At 49.3% G+C, this 15,401-nt stretch overlaps 1 protein-coding gene across 5 annotated transcripts in view; it reads right to left on the bottom strand.

The window, feature by feature from the left end:
- Window positions 1-15,401, bottom strand: part of BCL2L11 (BCL2 like 11) — a 45,778-nt gene that overhangs the window by 16,551 nt on the left and 13,826 nt on the right. The window lies entirely within an intron of this gene.

Genomic DNA, 15,401 nt, shown 5'->3' with positions numbered 1-15,401 from the left:
AATTTCCTGGCCAATCAATCACATACTTCCACTTCAGAAAGGCAAACACACACAATAGTAAAATAAATACCACCAAAGAAATACACTGGAAACATATGAGAACATAAAAACTGAGGCGGTCGGTAAGGTAACTATTTTCATCTTCATACAAGGCAAAAAGTCCTAGGAAAAACTTCAAGCAGCTCAGAGGAATATGAGAAAAAATGGTCGTTCCATTCAAAGCAAAGTGAGCGAGCCTGACAAACGACAACGGGCAAGCTGAGTGCCTGCGCTTCTGTGGCGGCGGGCGCACGGCTGCGCCCTCACCCCCGTGCCACCACAGGGCCAGGTGAGCACCTGGCTGCAGGGTTTGTCTCAGCAGGAACGCAGCCGACGGATCCACGTCTGCAACCCCACGTGGGACGGAAAATGTTCTGGGTCTAAGGGCAAAGGTGTTTTTCTCAAAGAAAAAAGAGGGAAGCTTCCTTTTCATTAAGCTGTCACTAATGTCCACACCCACTTGTCAATGGAGCCATTAGAGCCACACAACAGTCAAAAGAAAAAAAGAAAAAAAAAAAAAAAAAAAAAACGAAGGGGAAGAAAAACGCTAGTCATCACAACATCCCACCACACACTGGAAGAGTCCCCACGGGCCCCCAGGGAAAGCATCGTCCACAGCTGGAGAGCCGAGCAGAAAGACGGCCCCGGAAGCGACGAGACCCGTGGGCTGGAACAGCCTGCCACAGGCAACACGGTGACCTACTACTCACTGGGCACACGGTACTACCTGCAACTACACATACATGTCCCATTTCAACCACCACGAAATTTAAAATCCTACAGTAGTCAGATCTCACGATACCCGGATCTCAGCTTCCTATTCTGTAAAAAAATTTTTTCTTTGTATTTTATTTGTTATAAATAAAACTGATGTTGAGTCACAGCTTCTGTAAAAGCACTTAAAAGTGAACTCCTTGTTTCAAGCAAGTCTTCTCAACACCCCTGCCCCAATCTCTCGTGCCCCAACCCCCACCAAAGTGAATCCCACAGTGACAGCACAGATGCAACACCCTCAAGGGGCAGGGCCCTGTGTGCGGAGCGGGGGGGCATGGAGCAGGTGGCCGAAGACAGACACACCCAGACCCTCGCCAGACAGGGGAGAATGGGCTGGAAAGGAAGGCATGGAGAATGCAAGGCTGATGGCAGGGAACTTTAGGGTAAGCCAGGCGTGCCCCTGAACACACATCCGACCACAGAGAAATCACTTTGGCTGAACCTGTCATGCAAATATTTCTACTGTTACTACGTACGTCTATTAAATTTAAATTTTAAGTGACTAAAGTGACAGAACGAACACTGTTTCAGGGTGGAGGTGATGCCGGGGGTGCTGTACAATAGTCGTCTCCCTGTACCTGGGTTTAGGGCTCTTCAAGGGTTGACCCCACTGCAGGTACCAAATCATGCCTCTTTTTTGTATACTATCAGCAATCACGCATTTTTCCCCACTATGACGCTTTTCAAAATTATCTCACCCTCAAGGGGGAGGGAAGCGTCCTTTCTCAGAATTCCCACTTCACACCAGAGCCTGCAGGGTTTGAACCTGCCCATGTACACAGGTGACTGGGCCAGAGAGCAGGCCACCCCGTGGCCACCTAGAGCCACCGCCCACCGCTCTGGGCCTCGGAGCCTGCGCATTCCTCACCACACGTGGTTTTCTTTAAGAGCGACCAGCCTGCTTTCAACCCTAGAGTCAGAAATAAAGAAAGTGCCAACTATCCAAAGAAAACTTGTGAGATACAGACCGTGTTTGACAAAGATGGTGCACTGGTACAAACTGCTGGAAGTTACCTGATAATCACGATAGTCACGAACTCACCAGCAACTAGGAGCACCCGTGTGTCAGATACAGTCCCAGCGGGTGACCTGGCACGGCAACCACAGAGGCCACGCCCAGCCCCCACAGAGCTACCATTCTGTGGGTTAAATGGTAAATTTTAACTGCATGTTGTTTTCTCTGGACAAGGATACTTGTAAGTATACTTGATATAAAACAAAACTACTCCCTGGTCACTTTCCCCCAGCAGCAGCACAAGCCTGGTAAGTGTATGTGGTTTCAAAGGGTCCGGCTCATGCTCGAACGGGCAACCGGAGCACCATCAAGGGAGCCAGTCCAGGCGGAAGCCAGCTAAGCCAGACTAATGCTTAGGGACCTAGGGAACTGGTCAGCCCTGTCAGCGGCTAAGAAGGAAACCTGGAACTTTGGTGGCCAAATCCAACGGCTCCCCTTAGAGATAAAGGCCTGGCTGTTTCAGGGAAGGAAGTGAAGGAGAGAAATAGATGTTTCTCCTATATGAAAGGAAAGTTCAGTAGCTTAAATAAGCTGTGACTGTAAATGAACACAGACAGAAACACGTCCCAGGGGTGAGGCGGGGTGACGGGCAGCGGTGTGTCTGCGGGAGGCCCTGGACCTGTGTTCTGCAAGCTCCCCACACGACTCTGGCGCACAGACCAGACCCTGAGAAACACGGAGTTGGGGGGAAGAGGAACCAGGCGTGTCTTCAGAGAACATTTATGAGTGAGAAGAGTCACAGAGGCCAAGGATAGCGAATCGCATCAGGCTGAGCACACGCTAACTGGCCACAACACTGGGTCCGTAAGAGAGTGCCGAGTGTACACCTGGGTTATTGTTTTAAAGTTCATCCAGAGCAGTGAGGTACAATGTAAATGAACTTTCTCAAAGGAGACTGATCTGTCTGAGCTACTCTAACTGAGTCTATCATCATTTGGCTTTTTAAGTAACTGTTTTTTTAAGAGTTAAGAGTTCTGGCTCCTTCACTCTGCAACCCTAAAATGAATGACAACACTCACCCTGCAGCGAAACCCAGCAAATACGACACAGAGCGCACAGGGTCATGAAGCAGGACTACAGGGTGAAAGTTCTATTTTGAGAACTTTAAAAGGCATCTTCTCCTATATTATAAAAGGATAGTCTTAATGTCAGTTATTACAGTGCATTTTTAACAGAAATTTCGAAGACTATTTCTGAAGTATCAAAATATCTTCTTTCTTGGGGGAGGGCTAAAAAAAGGTCTTTCTTTTCTAAAAAAATTTTTTTCAAGAGGTCACAGACTATGTTCTAGGTCCTGGGGATAGATAAACAAACAAAACAGATAAAAATTCCTACTCCTGTGAAGCTTACACTTCGGCGGGAGAGATGCAGACAGTACACGTGAGGCCCGTCCAGCAAGGACCCAGCCATGTGCTATGAAAGGTAGACATTTACTGAAGACACAAGACACATTGTACACAGGACAAGGACACCTTAGTCCCCTTCAAAGTAGGCATCCTAGGACCTCACACGGTTCTCCCAACCGCCATCAGCTGCCCCATCGTATTTTCCTAAATCTCATGGATGGTCTGAAATCTCCTTCCTTTCAAAGGTGATTTTAGTTTGGGGAAAAGCCAAAGTCACAAGGTACCAAAGTTGGGCTGTAGGGGGCTGAGTCACCTGGGAGATTTGATGTTTCACCAAAAAACTCTGCACGAGACGTGATGCGTGAGTGGCCATGTCATCGTGATGAAGCTGCCCGTCACCAGACGCCCACAGCTGTGGCCTCTGAATCATCCAGACAGTTTCCGTGGAGGAATGTTCAAACTCAACACAAAATCTGATGCAGATTCACTGCTGAATGTCAGGGCCACACAGTGCACACGCTCACTGAACAGTGTCCACCACCCCCACTGACCAGCACAGTGAAGGCGTCATTGTTCACACGCGCGCATTCCAGTCCACTCTCCAGGCCGCCAGTTACACTGATGTCACGCAAACCGTTCTCGTTATATTAGCAATGGCTGGACTCTTTCCAAGCAGACCTTGTAAATAAGTAAATTACAGAATAGCTTTTAAGGTGCCAAGGGATATGGTTCAAAAAAATAAAATGGTAAGCAGAGCAGGAGTTCAGGAATTTAAGGGGGAGTGGTCAGAATAGGCCTCACCTACAGGGTGGCTTTTGAGCAAATATTTAAAAGGAAAGTGGTTAAAAGAAAGATAATAAGAAAAGGACCCATATTAACTAGATTGTAAAAACTAAGAATAAATGTTTTATAACTACTGAGAAGCTCAATTATTTTCCGTTCTTCCCTGGGAAGTCTGAGATGACAAAGCATGGGTAACTCAACTACCCTCCCCACTGCTAGAAGACAAAGTCCCGCCCGTCTGAGCGGGGGCGGGGGGGGGGGGCGGGGGGGCGCCCCTCCAAAACCCCGGTCCGCTCGGTCGGTGTGCTCCTTGGTCTGTTCTCGTGACCGCGCAACTGCAATCCAAGTGTCTTCCTGTCCATGGATCAAGTGAAGCGTAAAACTGGCAAACACCGTTTTAAGAACAGCCTGAAGACATTTGCTTTTTATATAAAAACACAAAGAAGCACGGCCAAAAAGTTTCTTAGACAAGGAACACATAAAATTGAGTATGTTTCCTAATTCCTATACTGATACAGTAACTGCTAACAATTACTGAGTTCCTACCATGTGCAGATATCGTGGGGTGTTTTACGTGCATAATTTCATTTAATTTACTCACTCATTCAGCAAATATAATTGAGCACTTACTTGTACCAGTATCTGGTTATAGCGGGGAACAAAACAAAATCAAAATCCTTGATCTTATGGAAATGATATCTGAAAGGTCAGGTGGAAATAGTGCTATGAAGAGAAATCAAAGCAGGCTAAAGTGGGGGGACAGTGCCTTTGTGTGGGGGTGCTAATTTATTTTAGGGTGCTCAGAGAAAGTCTCTCTAATAGGATGACACTTGGTTTGCTGGGCAAAATTGTGTCTAGGTAAAAGATACAGCAGAAAGTAACAACACGGTCAGCATTTGATTCTATTTAAGGTAAGTACTATTTTATAGGAAACCAAATGCCTAGGGATACTATTTTTACAAATATGTCCATGTGACATAAATACAAAAATAAATGGCAAACTCAAAACATGACTCCAGGTCTCAAAATCCATGCCTTCCTCCCCCAAAATACCATTAAATTTACTCATCAAAAAGTTAAGTGCACTAGTTTATCTCAGTGACTGTCATATTTGGTCTCACGTCCCAAGAGAACAACCCTAGAAGAGTGAGCCTCGCAGCCCCACAGTGGCCCTGATCAAAACGAGAATGACGTTGGCTTCGTTCTACCCCACCAGCCGGGGGCACGAGGTGACCGGATCCAGGTGTGGTCTCCCGAAGGCGCAACCGGAACTGGTGAGGGTTGGAGGGGAGGGAACACTCAGAAGCACACTGCTCCACCCTTGGTTTCCCAATCCTATCTGGACACTCGACCCAACGCCCCCACTCTAAAGATATGGCCCACCTACCGAAAGGAGTGCCTACGTCCCATTCCTACTTTGTAAGACAAGCCTCAGGCATAAACCATTTTGCTTTCCTATCTGCAAGATGCCTAGCAACCGTGAATGCCAACCCAATACACAAAATACATCTTTATTCGACACAAAAGCTATTACTACATAGAAAGTCAAATTTCCAACTTCTAACACAATTTTACACAAACAAGAACTCTTCAAAGGGGAAAGTCTGATGAGGTGTATGTTCTCACCCATAGAAAATGTAGTTTCTGTATTTAAGAAAGCAGTTTACTCCATAAACAGGGCGCTAAAACAGACAAACAGAAGAGACAACGAAATACAAACTGCCCAGGGGCTGCCGCTGCAGCACACGCGGCGGGCTCCCGCCGGCAGGCACCACTCCGGGCCGGGCGACCCGCGAGGTCGTCGAGGTTTTCTAACCGAAGCCACCTGTCACAACTTCAATGCGACGGTATTAGGCACAGGGAATTTTGTCAAAAATGTAATTTGAGTGGAATTTTCACCAAAACTCAGAAATTTTTGAAATTCAGCATTTACTGGCCACATTACTTCCTATAGGAAAAAAATACTATGAGGTATAATCCATTTTTCTACAAGGGGGCAGATTTTAGGACATTTTTCAATGTTAAAGAACTTCAAGATACTAAAAGATGTGTGTTATTTAACTAACAGGCTGTTCTGGTTCAGATACAGAACTTTTCCCAACCCACATGGTAATTTCAAATCTTAAAAGTTCAGCCACTGAAAACATTAATATTGTGGTTAAGTGGCTGATAGTGAAATTAGGCTGGGGCTTTCAGGAAGGGCTTTCTGCAGCACCGCCTGAGAGGGTGGGAACTAAAAAACCAGACTGCCAATCACAGCGGGCTCATCGACCGTCGGCCAAACCTCCTGGTTTTCACTGAATGCCCAAATGCTTCACTGCACTGCTACCAAGCAGGTGCTCAAAGGCTCGGAGGTAGCACCATGAAATTCACCACCACTCTTTCGATCCCCGGCTGCCCCTCCTTGGCGAGGTGCTGTGAAAACGCATCTCACGGGGCACGTGGGGGAGGGGGGCATGCCGCACCTCCCCTCCCAGCAGTCTCGTCTGAGGGACAGGACCGCGTAGTTCTCACTTCCAAGGGGTGGCGGCCGTTTGAGTTCCTATCGTGTCACTACTGAGTGTCAAGTGTGGAACCAAAAGTGATGCTCAGACTCACGGAAACACTCACTCTACCACGTCCAAGCTGTGGCCCACGGGCGGCGCGCACCAGGGTGACTGTGTGTGCGGCCCAGCACAAAATCGTAAATTTACTTAAAACACTGAGATGTTCGGGGGGGGGGGATTATATGTTGCAATGTATTTAATGTGTGGCTCAAGACAACTCTTCTTCCAGTGTGGCCCAGAGACACCAAAAGGTTGGACACCCCTCTATCTACACTGTCTTCAGAAGCCCCATAATCCACAAGGACTGGGCAGAATCAAGATTAGATTTTAAAGTAATCAACGTGGATGAAGCTTTAAATTAATCCTCAACTCAGAACTGAGAAAGGATGCCTGTCCCCAGAGAGACCCGGAACGGGAGGCTTTGAGGAAACGACTGTTTTGACTGTACACGCTCAACGGGACACACTGGGCGGAAGGGCGCTCAGCAAGGACTGTGGGTGCCGTCTGGGGGCAGCCCGCCTTTATTCCCTGAGCAGAGTCTGACTGAGCCAAAAGCCACAAAGGACCTTTTATTTCTCTGTAGGCTCTCCAATCAGAACTGAACTGATTCTCAGAGTTACTCCAAAATGTCTAGAGCAGTGGGCCCCAACCTTTTTGACACCAGGGACCCATTTCGTGGAAGACAAATTTTCCACAGACGGGGGGGTCGGAGGGTTGCCTTTACTGTCACTGCCACTCACCACTCGCTGACAGGGTTTCGAGATGAGTCTGCAAGCACTGATCTGTCATGGTCTCTGTGCAGTCAGACCTCTCTGCTAATGGAAATCTGTATTCGCAGCACTCCCCAGTGTTGGCATCACCGTCTCAGCTCCACCTCAGGTCACCAGGCACGAGATTCTCATAAGAAGTGCGCAACCGAGACCCCTCGCGTGTGCACTTCACATGTGCGCTTCTGTGAGATCCCAATGCTGCCGCTGACCTGGCAGGACACGGACCTCAGGAGGTACTGCGAGTGATGGGGAGCTGCGGTCGACAGAGGTGAAGCTTTGTGGGCTTGCCCACCGCTCACCTCCTGCTGTGTGGCCCGGTTCCTAACAAGCCAAGGACCATTATCAGTCTATGGTCCAGGGGCTGGGGACCCCTGGTTCAGAGGAAGCATTGCCTCTGCAGGTGGCCACCTTCATGTGGAAAAATAAAAATCCTGGGATGTTTGTTTAACCCAACAGTCTAGTTACTTAAGTGAGCATCTTCAGAAATACCTATCAATTCAGCGTTATGCACAGCTTGCAAAAAACCAGCCTGCCAAGGTTTCCTTCAAAAACCCACCTGAGTGATCAGGCCCTGGTGCCTGCTCCAAGATCACCCCTAACTCTGCTGGTTCTCAGACGCCAATGAGTCAGAATGCAGCTTTACACACACACCCTTCCTGCTGGGTCTACCTCTCACTTACATCATTTTGTTTTTCAGGTAAATCCTCTATCAATTCCACTGGGCTACTGAATGAAAATGAAAGCGATCAGAAATGAAATAATGTGACCGTAGCCAGCATCAGTGCTCGGGAAGTTCCCAATCGTCTTCCCCGGTACCCAGTGTCCCCCGTGGGCAGTGGCATGAACTCGAGACAGTGCTTCGCGGACAGGTGCTCGGACAGAATACCGCAAGGCTGGAGTTACAGCACGGAGCCGGAGGTTCCTGTACCTTCTCCTGTGTCATCACTGCCACTGCTGTTATGTGGCCATGAACTACAGTCAGAACACCCTGCTTTGATCAATCTCCAGGCTGACGGTGTGGAAACTGCCAGGAAACCAAGGCTGTGAAGCTGTAAACTAGCCTTGAGGGTGTCTTTTCCTTCCCACGACTACCTATCTCTTACAATAAATAAACTAAAACTCTAAAGGCATTTCGACCCATGTGCTCAGCCTTTCTACTCCTTTACTAGTCAGCATCGGAAGACCTAGTTATCTACTCCACCTATGTGTGTAAACACGCAGTCCTGCGTGTTTACATTTTTGCTAGAAGCCACTGACACACCAGGACCAAACCAGAGCCAGGAGCAGACTCTGAGGTTTTACGTCCAAAGGCACACCTGGCTAACTCCTGGTCAGAGCAGAAGCCCAGCGCCTCACACCAGGGAGAGACCTGTGCAGAAGTCTCTGCACCCTGACGCATGGTGGCCGGGCCTGGTGCCTGCTTCACAGATGGGGCGCTTTTTCCTAAGGGTACCACAGTCCTTGCCGAAGGGCATCAGGTGCTACAAAGTTCTTAACTTACAGGAAACTGAAAAGCTCCATTCTAACTCTGACCCCAATCGTGATTCTGTCCCCTGGGGCCACAAAGACAGCCTGTAATCCCTGTCAATCATCACCCTGGCTTTTTGATCAATGAAGCTGCCACTACAACCCCAAACCTGGTCCCATGTGCCTTCTACCACAAGTGGCAGGAAAACCCTCCATCGCCACCCTGGTCCCCTTGGCGTGCTCCAGAAATCCGCTGCTCTGAGTGGCGCGGGCGGGGTCTGCACTGGGCCTGGCCGGCGTGGGACACGAGACATGACCTTGTCCTTGCTTTCCCTCCACTGGCTCGGCCTCACAGACCAGGACAGCTGCACCCTGACTTCTACAGTCTTAGATTGCTGTCAGAGGACGACAGTGGGTCTGACTACGCCACCTTGTTTTGGAAAACACATAAGAGTAACACTCCCATTCAGTACAGTCAAATGAACTAACTCCAAGCTTTCTAAAACAGACTTGAAGCCAAACCCCTTCTCCTAACAGTGCAGTATCCCACACTGATCATTTATTTCACCCTTTACTCCGCCAAAACTATAAAAACAAATGTTTTTGAGACCTCTTTAAAACTGTTTTATTGTTCAATTAGTTGTCTGCATCTTCCCACACCCCAGCCAAACAGAGATCTTTTAATAGTAAATACCCAACTCCATACACTGATGTGCTTAAGACCATTTTTTAGAAATACCACGTTAAGAAATCTGAAGTCACTAGCTTTTGGTAGCTATATGCTATTCCTAGCCATAAATCAGATCTGGGGGAGGAAATGTAAATTTAAACTAGAAATATAAAAACCCATGATTACAGAGCAAGTGTAGCTTCCTTTATGAACTTTTAACACTGACAGCCGGGAAAAGGTGACAGAAATCTCTCCTACATTCATTCACACTAAGGGTGTTCCACATTATTGCAATTCACCTCAGTGAGAGTGAAGACCCAGAAACAAAATTCCAAAAAGCTACATCTTAAAGGGCTTTTAAACTAAGACCTGTAAGTCTGCCAGTTTCATTTCCGCCGGTAGAATCTGTAACAGTCCGACACCCGGGCAGCGCTGACCACCGCCAGGCAGGGCACCGAGGAGAGCTTCCCACTGCACTCGTGGAAGCCAACTGCCTCTCTTTCTACCGAAGTCATATAAAAGAAAACAGATTTCCCACCTCAACTCCAGGCACTATTTTATAGGTGGTTAAGCATTTGTCCTTAAAGCATAAGTCTGTCACAGTTGGGCTGTCTGACTCCTCCCTAGAAAACTCGAAAAACTTGTGTGTCCTGACTGGGCTACAGTGTGGAGCCCACCTGTGAGAGACACAGGTGAACACAAGCCCACAGCCTTTAGTAGAAACACAGTAACAACAAAAAGAAATTAACATACTGCATCAAATGAAGGAGATGGGGGGCTGCAGCCTGCAGAGCATCTCAGGGGACCAGTGGAAGGCTGATCAGAAACGTGGTGTGAGCTCAGTCCCTTCACTCACTGACCGGCCAGTCCTACCCAGTCAGGCTTCCATCTACCCTTTGCACAGCGTGGCCCCCCTGAGGGAGGGTCCTGGGCGCAGTCTTGTAGGTGGTGTGCTCTGTGTCCCTCACAGGAAAAGAACAGAGGCTACAGCCCCGTGAGCACCATGAGCCTGAGATGTGAGGAATGCTCTGCCGACTGTTTCCAGGGTCTTCTATCTTTTCAGGTTCACACTCCCGCCCCCCCACCACCCCCAAGGCCCCTCCAGGGGAGACAGGGTGCTGCCCCATTCACACTGAATGAGTGGACTGAGAAACCCACTGTGCAGCACTGATGACACTGACCCAAGTCAGTGCAAGCCTCCCACCCCACCCCCTCCAGGGCCCACCCCCTCCCCGTATCAGGACAGGACACTGGTTGCCGGCCAGGTGGAGGGGCTTCCCCTGGGGGCTGTCCCTGGAAGGACCAAGACTGGACTGGGTGGCATGCTGGAACCTTCCACCCCCACAATGGGGCCACGCGACCGGGTAAGAGGACTGGGGAGAAAACAGAGCTCGAGCACTGGGTCTGCAGGCTCCCCTCACACAGACACACACGGCTAAGCTTCAAATACCGCACGGCAACATCTAGTGAAGAGCGCGCACTGTGGGCACTTGGACACTGCGTTAGGTATTACCTGAGTTCTAATGAAATGTGTGTGTTTTAATTCTAATTAAATCTTTTGTGTGTGTGTGCTTCTATATGTATCAAACCATTCTCTGAAGTTGGTCAGTTATTTTGACTAGCTCAGTGGAATTTATGCTCAGATGTAAGTAAAACTGCGGTCTAAATTCAAACATATTTTAACATACTAACATACTATATATCCAGAAGTCATGCTTGTGTTAAGAAATTTCTCGAGGGACTGAAAAACAGAGAGACGAGAACCCTTTTGGTTTTATCTTCAGCTCTCCTATTCGGTAGAAAAATAACTCAATAAGCTGAGACCGTCAAGCGTGGCTACACTCAACACCTTCACAGACAGACGTAGATTCGTGAGAGAAAAATAGGTCCCTCCCACATAAAAATCTAAAATTACACATTAAGCCTATAAATTGCTTAAATCTATAAACTGCTTCTGTGAAGACGTTTTGGGAACTGGAGCGGGAAGCACGCTCTGGCCCAGACACGCGGCGTATCGTGGGGAAGAGGCGCCAGCGGAACCAAGCCCACCGACGTGGTGCAGGGTCTGTTTCAGGTGCAACACACCCTCTCGGACTGAGACTGCTGATTCCACTTCTCAAAATCTTCACCTCAAAACCATCTCCACCGCTGAGGAAGGGCCGCGAGGTCCAAGGTAGCGTGTTACAGACTGTGCGGAGGACCCGAGGCCCAGGCACAGCCCCGCTGCAGCACCAGAAACAGGGCCTGTTTACGAACCACATTCTGTTTTCTCTCTCAGACGACGACACACAGCCCCCACTCAGAGGTCTGCAGCTGTGGCCAGTACAGTCAACGGGGTCTGCGTCCGCTGTGAGTGTGGCGGTGAGGAGGAGGTGTGCTGACCCTCACCCCCGGCCCGGTGCTCGCACGAGTGCCTGCTCAGGGCTGGCCCTCCCACTGGCAAACTGCAGCTCTGCTTACACACCACGCATCTGGTCCAGGGTAGAGAACAGGAAACGCAGAGTAAATCTGGGTTTCCCGCAGGACTCGGGCGATACCAACTCATTCTAAACAAACCTTTAAAACTCTTGTAACCTTTTCAACTTAACATTATTACATTACAAATGGTTTAACTTGTCCAACAGGGAAATGTCATCAGTAGTGACAGCTGGTGTCAGTCCATCACCCCACAGCACATGACAAAAAGTCCCCAAGGATTCACAATTAACTCACTTAAAAGCAAAAACTACAATTTAAATTAACGATGGCCAAAGGCCTGTGAGTCCCTCCGAGGAAGGGGAAAAGCTGTTCTAAATTCATCAACAAACAACAACCTGCATCGACTGTGGAAAGAGCTGCACTCTTCTGACTGCAGGAAAAAGCAGCTCAGCATCTGTCTCCTGTCTCCAGACCTCCTCCTCCAGTTCCGCACACAGCTTAGGCTAGAGTGAGATCCTGCCGAATAAAGGCGGCAGTGTCCCGACACGGGCCCTGCACCGACAGTCAGGAGGGTGCGGGTTTCCAGGTGTCACGTCACGGTCCACAATTTCCCACTGGAGTCAGGGTTCTGCTCGGGGTGATATGACATGCGTTTCACTGGCAGGTCAAAGGTCACTGGGACCCACACCCACCCTCACCAGGCCAATTTCTAGAAAAGACCTTCTTCTTGCTGGTTTCGGGACCTTGGGGTTAGAATTATGGTAGCACTTCCAGACAAACTGCCTTCCTTGTCAGCTCCCTGTACTGGAAGGACAGCTCCTCGCCGTGGGAAGTAGAAGAGAACATTTCATCACCATCACATGTACTGACACTCCACAGCTGGGACAGGTCACACAGGCAAGCACCAGTGAGTGACCGAGTTCCTACCGGGCTTTACTCCCATCAGCTTACACGAAAGCTCCCCATGACTTCGGAGGTAGGCACTTCCACCCTCATTTGGTAAATGAGGACATGAAAGCTCAGAGACTCACACATCGGCCAGGTGGCTTGGCGGGTGGGAGGGATGGCCGGGATGCCATCCAGACCCTGGATGGCAGGCAGCCACAGCCCCGGAAACAGAATCCACCTGGGACCCCATCAAATGGAGGTGCTTCACCTAGACGAAATCTTTACACAAAGGCCGTGGCACACAAGTAAGTGACCACACAAAGGAGACGTAAGTGCCACGATGACACTACTGGACATGCCAAAAGTGAAGATTAATGGAGAGCAAAATTGAAAAAGTTATTAGATTTGTTCCATTATAAATTGCTAGTTATGATTTTGCAAATATAAAAAGGCACACAGAAAAAGAAACCTGTAACTTGAGTGTAAAAATACTCAATATTAATGCTCTGCTATTAATGCGACATCTAAGCTTTTTGCTATGCTTGCAAACTTCTTGACCACGAAACTATGTTATGGAGTAAAGGTCTATGTCCCCCCCAAACCCCTATGTCGAAATCTAAGCCCCAGTGAGATCACATCTGCAGCTGGGCCTTTGGAGCAACTAGGTCTTGAGGGTGGGGCTCCCATGATGGGATTAGTGCCCTGAAAAGAACAGGCTGGAAAGCCTGCTTGCTGTCCCCACCCTGTGAGGACACAGGGAGAAGGTGACCATCACCTGAACCTGGCCACACTGGTACCCAATCTTAGACTTCCAACTTTCAGAACTGTGAGGTAAGTGCTGTTTACGCCCCCAGTCGGCGGTATTATCATTACAGCACAAATGGACTAAGACCCAGGATATCGACGATTTCGTAATCTTTTAACATTATGCCAGGAACATTTCCGCAGGTCGTTATTCTCTAACCCCATTAAGTGGATGGCGGCATGTCAGAGACGGAGAAGAAATTCAGAGGTGTTCCCAGACCAGAGGGGCTGCCAGCACTGTCCGGCTGGTACAAACGACGCCACGGTGAACCCTCTCGTGCAGATTTGTTAGTATTACCCGCAACAAATGAATGTCAGGTGCTCTGCTCCCCGTGTGCAGAGCAGGGTCTGAGGGCGGGCGGATGGCGCTGTGCCTACAGCCCAGCACCCAGCCCAGCCCAGGACAGAGTCCTCACGCAGGGGTGCGAAACTCATTTTCACCAGGGGCCACATGAGCCTTGCAGTTGCCTTCAAAGGGCCAAATGTAATCTCAGGACTGTATAAATGTAACTACTCCTTAACAGTTAGGCGAGAGCTCAGCGCTGCTGCCGGGACAGATAAAGCAAGGTGGAGGGCTGGATTCAGCCCACGGGCCCTGTATTTGCCACCTGTAACCTAAAGAACAGACGCTAGGTTTGTGTCGACAGGACCTCCACAGAGGAGAGCAGTCTTAGGTGATGTGCCCCAGTACAGGTCCCGGCCACACTGAGCAAGCAGAACGACCACAGGACAGTGACCAAAAGGTGAAAGAGGCTGAAAATTCTGTCATATAATGACTATGTCAAGAAACTGCGGCTGACTCAACAAAGAAGGAATGGAGACATCTAAGTTCTGGTGTGGGGGTGACTCAGGGGCTGGGGGGAGCAGTCCACGTGGAGCCCCTTCCTACCACAGGCTGGGTGACCACACACCAGTGCCGTGAGGACCCGGACGCTGCAAGAGCTCCAGGTCGGCGGTTTCCGAGGCAGTCAGGAAGCAGGGCATCGACAGGCAAGTTAAGTATGCGCATGTCTTCGAATCTAACCCCACACCCCTCCTAGAATACAGAACGCGACACATCAAAGGATGATTAATCCCTTTTTTCCTGCCATACAATCCAATCACGAACTACTTTCTTGCATAAGAAGTTCCCCTACAGCACAATCAGACTGAGCTGTCCAGATGTTTTCAGGACCCACGTTTGCGAGCACACCTCCAGGGCCACACATGGTAGGGGGTGGTCACCAAGATAGATAATGCAGTTATTGCTTGCAAAGAGTGGCCAGATGATGGCTACATCTCTTCCCAATGTTAAGGGCGCATGATTCCACACAGAGGGTAAAAATAGGGTGAAAGAAGTGATTCCTAAAATTCTGAGTGGTACTTTGCAGCCAAAACCAATCACCACCAATCATGAATACTCAGTTACAAGAAGACAGAGATTTCTAGTTCCACTCAGGTCCCCCCAGGTCCTCCCTTTAGTACTAAAAACCCTGGACGTAACACAGCAAACAGACAAACCGTGACAGGGGAAAGAGGACAGTGGGTTGCCTGGGGACCCAGGGCTGGAGCCCCGGTTTCCTCATTGCCCCCCACACACCCAGGACAGGGCACTGTAGGATTGCAGAGGCCTCACTCACCTGGGGGCCCCAATGAGCACTGAGAGAAAAAGCCCCAGAGACAGCCTGTGTTTCCAGCCAAAGGACCAGAAAGAGGTGGCCTAGCAAAGGAAAACATTTTGGCAACATGTGTCCAACTATAGCCAAACACAGCACCTGTGGTTTCAGGATGGCAAGTGGGGAGTTGGTCTTCCAGCTGTGCCCAACCTGGCAGTTGGTGCTCTGATCCCACCACTGCAGGGGGCGGAGGTGGGGGGAGCACAGAGGAAGGGAAGAGGGTTTC

Source organism: Desmodus rotundus, chromosome 5, assembly GCF_022682495.2.
Source record: "Desmodus rotundus isolate HL8 chromosome 5, HLdesRot8A.1, whole genome shotgun sequence".
Classification (NCBI taxonomy): Eukaryota; Metazoa; Chordata; class Mammalia; order Chiroptera; family Phyllostomidae; genus Desmodus; species Desmodus rotundus.
The sequence above is the reverse complement of the archived record's forward strand: the minus strand, read 5'-3'. Positions and strand labels throughout refer to the sequence as shown.